This window comes from Salmo salar, chromosome 17 (genome assembly GCF_965601325.2).
Source record: "Salmo salar chromosome 17, fSalSal1, whole genome shotgun sequence".
NCBI classification, from domain to species: domain Eukaryota; kingdom Metazoa; phylum Chordata; class Actinopteri; order Salmoniformes; family Salmonidae; genus Salmo; species Salmo salar.
Genome location: NC_138307.1, coordinates 84,234,119 through 84,239,118, shown reverse-complemented (window position 1 = coordinate 84,239,118; position 5,000 = coordinate 84,234,119). Strand labels below are relative to the sequence as shown.

At 48.1% G+C, this 5,000-nt stretch overlaps 1 protein-coding gene across 1 annotated transcript in view; it reads left to right on the top strand.

Moving 5' to 3' along the window:
* The window catches only part of LOC123728276 (uncharacterized), a 104,444-nt gene that overhangs the window by 60,122 nt on the left and 39,322 nt on the right, over positions 1-5,000 (top strand). The gene's annotated exons all lie outside the window — the stretch shown is intronic.

The following is a 5,000-nucleotide window of genomic DNA, read 5'->3' as shown; positions in this document are numbered from 1 at the left end:
GGGAGAAGAAGATAGAGGGAGAGAGAAAAAGCAAGAGAAGGAGAGAGAGAGAGGGAGAGAAAGAGAGAGCGAGAAAAAAGCAAGAGAAGGAGAGAGAAGAAGATAGAGAGGAGAGAGAGAGAGAGGGCGAGAAGGAGAGAGCAAGAGAGAGGGAGAAGAAGATAGAGAGAGAGAGAGAAAAAGCAAGAGAAGGAGAGAGAGAGAGCAAGAGAAGGAGAAGGAGAGAGAGAGGGAGAGAAAGAGAGAGCGAGAAAAAGCAAGAGAAGGAGAGGGAGAGTGAGGACTGTAAAGGTTTTCTGACTCTCCAACTCATATCGGTGGACATGCTGCACTTCTTACAGTTCAGTTCACAATGAGAGAAAAACATTACAACTTAAACACAACAACCAAACCTGGAAACATGTAGCATGGACCAAATTCAACACAATCACAACCCTGAATTATAGCACTAGTCTCCTCCTCTTTCCTCCTCCTCCTCCTCTCCCCCTCCTCCTCTCCTCCTCCCCTCCTCTCCCCTCCCCTCCTCTCCTCCTCCCCCTCCTCCACTCCTCTCCCCTCCTCCTCTCCTCCTCCTCCTCCACCTCCTCCTCCTCTCCACCTCCTCTCCACCTCCTCCTCCTCTCCACCTCCTCTCCACCTCCCCCTCCTCCTCTCCACCTCTTCTTCCTCCTCTCTCCCAATCCTCCTCTCCTCCCTCCCTTTCTCTCCTCCTCTCCCTTCTTTCTCCTTTGAGAAGAGACGCTGGGAACTGATTTCACTTCAAACAGCAGAGAGGGGTCCTAAACAGAGCATATGCAATTTGTCTGCCCCCTTTCTTCCCTTCTACAACCCCCCCCCCCCCCCCCCCCTAAAAAAAAAAAACCCTGCTAACAAAAGTGTGCTTGTCCAGCCAGGCATTTTCCACATTCCTGGCCCCGGCAGGCATTTCTCTCCTCTAAAAAGAGCCCTTCGGTAAATTCCCCCTAATCGCTGGGTTTAGCCCTGATAGGTGACATTCATCGCTCTGTTTGGTAGAGGGGAGGAGGGGGGAAGAGCAGTGAACAGGGTGGGTGGGTGGGAGAGAAATGGGGGAAGGGTGGGGGAGGGGATGTTACTGGGTGGCGCAGGTCAGTTGGGTCTGGGGGGAGGGAGGTCTTGGTAAAAGGGGTTTCTCTGTCCCTCTCTCTGCACAGTGATTGGTGGCTGTATTCAACTGTGTTACATTGTTTTTGGAGGTTTGTTTTGTTCGTTGGAAGTTTTGAGGGAGTCTGTCTGAAGTTTGTCTCTGAGGTAAACTGCTATCTCACGGCCATCAGACTGTTAAATAGACATCACTAGCCAGCCTCCACCCAGTACCCTGAACTATACTCACTGTTACTAGTCTCCCCCCAGTACCCCGAACTATAGTCACTGTTACTAGTCTCCCCCCAGTACCCCGAACTATAGTCACTGTTACTAGTCTCCCCCCAGTACCCTGAACTATACTCACTGTTACTAGCCTCCCCCCAGTACCCTGAACTATAGTCACTGTTACTAGTCTCCCCCCAGTACCCCGAACTATAGTCACTGTTACTAGTCTCCCCCCAGTACCCTGAACTATACTCACTGTTACTAGCCTCCCCCCAGTACCCTGAACTATAGTCACTGTTACTAGTCTCCCCCCAGTACCCTGAACTATAGTCACTGTTACTAGTCTCCCTCCAGTACCCTGAACTATAGTCACTGTTACTATCCTCCACCCAGTACCCTGAACTATACTCACTGTTACTAGTCTCCACCCAGTACCCTGAACTATACTCACTGTTACTAGTCTCCACCCAGTACCCTGAACTATACTCACTGTTACTAGTCTCCCCCCAGTACCCTGAACTATAGTCACTGTTACTAGTCTCCCCCCAGTACCCTGAACTATAGTCACTGTTACTAGCCTCCCCCCAGTACCCTGAACTATAGTCACTGTTACTAGTCTCCCCCAGTACCCTGAACTATAGTCACTGTTACTAGTCTCCCCCAGTACCCTGAACTATAGTCACTGTTACTAGTCTCCCCCAGTACCCTGAACTATAGTCACTGTTACTAGCCTCCCCCAGTACCCTGAACTATAGTCACTGTTACTAGTCTCCCTCAGTACCCTGAACTATAGTCACTGTTACTAGTCTCCCCCCAGTACCCTGAACTATACTCACTGTTACTAGCCTCCCACCAGTACCCTGAACTATAGTCACTGTTACTAGTCTCCCTCAGTACCCTGAACTATAGTCACTGTTACTAGTCTCCCCCAGTACCCTGAACTATAGTCACTGTTACTAGTCTCCCCCAGTACCCTGAACTATAGTCACTGTTACTAGTCTCCCCCAGTACCCTGAACTATAGTCACTGTTACTAGTCTCCCCCAGTACCCTGAACTATAGTCACTGTTACTAGTCTCCCCCAGTACCCTGAACTATAGTCACTGTTACTAGTCTCCCCCAGTACCCTGAACTATAGTCACTGTTACTAGTCTCCACCAGTACCCTGAACTATAGTCACTGTTACTAGTCTCCCCCAGTACCCTGAACTATAGTCACTGTTACTAGTCTCCCCCAGTACCCTGCCCTGAACTATAGTCACTGTTACTAGTCTCCCCCCAGTACCCTGAACTATAGTCACTGTTACTAGTCTCCCCCCAGTACCCTGAACTATAGTCACTGTTACTAGCCTACCCCCAGTACCCTGAACTATAGTCACTGTTACTAGTCCTCCCCCCAGTACCCTGAACTATAGTCACTGTTACTAGTCTCCCCCAGTACCCTGAACTATAGTCACTGTTACTAGTCTCCCCCAGTACCCTGAACTATAGTCACTGTTACTAGTCTCCACCAGTACCCTGAACTATAGTCACTGTTACTAGTCTCCCCCAGTACCCTGAACTATAGTCACTGTTACTAGTCTCCCCCAGTACCCTGCCCTGAACTATAGTCACTGTTACTAGTCTCCCCCCAGTACCCTGAACTATAGTCACTGTTACTAGCCTACCCCCAGTACCCTGAACTATAGTCACTGTTACTAGTCTCCCCCAGTACCCTGCCCTGAACTATAGTCACTGTTACTAGTCTCCCCCCAGTACCCTGAACTATAGTCACTGTTACTAGTTTCCCCCAGTACCCTGAACTATAGTCACTGTTACTAGCCTCCACCCAGTACCCTGAACTATAGTCACTGTTACTAGTCTCCCCCAGTACCCTGAAGTATAGTCACTGTTACTAGTCTCCCCCCAGTACCCTGAACTATAGTCACTGTTACTAGTCTCCCCCCAGTACCCTGAACTATAGTCACTGTTACTAGTCTCCCCCAGTACCCTGAACTATAGTCACTGTTACTAGTCTCCCCCCAGTACCCTGAACTATAGTCACTGTTACTAGTCTCCCCCCAGTACCCTGCCCTGAACTATAGTCACTTTTACTAGTCTCCCCCCAGTACCCTGCCCTGAACTATAGTCACTGTTACTAGTCTCCCCCAGTACCCTGAACTATAGTCACTGTTACTAGTCTCCCCCAGTACCCTGAACTATAGTCACTGTTACTAGTCTCCCCCCAGTACCCTGAACTATAGTCACTGTTACTAGCCTCCCCCCAGTACCCTGAACTATAGTCACTGTTACTAGTCTCCCCCCAGTACCCTGAACTATAGTCACTGTTACTAGTCTCCCCCAGTACTCTGCCCTGAACTATAGTCACTGTTACTAGTCTCCCCCAGTACCCTGAACTATAGTCACTGTTACTAGTCTCCCCCCAGTACCCTGAACTATAGTCACTGTTACTAGTCTCCCCCCAGTACCCTGAACTATAGTCACTGTTACTAGTCTCCCCCCAGTACCCTGAACTATAGTCACTGTTACTAGTCTCCCCCCAGTACCCTGAACTATAGTCACTGTTACTAGACTCCCCCCAGTACCCTGAACTATAGTCACTGTTACTAGTCTCCCCCCAGTACCCTGAACTATAGTCACTGTTACTAGTCTCCCCCCAGTACCCTGAACTATAGTCACTGTTACTAGTCTCCCTCAGTACCCTGAACTATAGTCACTGTTACTAGTCTCCCCCAGTACCCTGAACTATAGTCACTGTTACTAGCCTCCCCCCAGTACCCTGAACTATAGTCACTGTTACTAGTCCCCCCCCAGTACCCTGAACTATAGTCACTGTTACTAGTCTCCCCCAGTACCCTGAACTATAGTCACTGTTACTAATCTCCCCCCAGTACCCTGAACTATAGTCACTGTTACTAGTCTCCCCCCAGTACCCTGAACTATAGTCACTGTTACTAGTCTCCCCCCAGTACCCTGCCCTGAACTATAGTCACTGTTACTAGTCTCCCCCCAGTACCCTGAACTATAGTCACTGTTACTAGTCTCCCCCAGTACCCTGAACTATAGTCACTGTTACTAGTCTCCCCCCAGTACCCTGAACTATAGTCACTGTTACTAGTCTCCCTCAGTACCCTGAACTATAGTCACTGTTACTAGTCTCCCCCCAGTACCCTGAACTATAGTCACTGTTACTAGTCTCCCCCCAGTACCCTGAACTATAGTCACTGTTACTAGTCTATTTACTATATTCTCAGGACTCTGACATTGCTCGTCATAATATTCCTATATTTCTCAATTCCCTTCTTTTACTTTCAGATTTGTGTCTATCGTTACATATTACTGCAGTGTAGGATCTAGGAACACAAGCATTTCACTACACACGCAGTAACATCTGCTGAATATGTGAATGGACCAATAACATCTGCTGAATATGTGTATGGACCAATAACATCTGCTGAATATGTGAATGTGACCAATAACATCTGCTGAATATGTGTATGGACCAATAACATCTGCTGAATATGTGTATCGACCAATAACATCTGCTGAATATGTGTATTTACCAATAACATCTGCTGAATATGTGAATGGACCAATAACATCTGCTGAATATGTGTATGGACCAATAACATCTGCTGAATATGTGTATTTACCAATAACATCTGCTGAATAT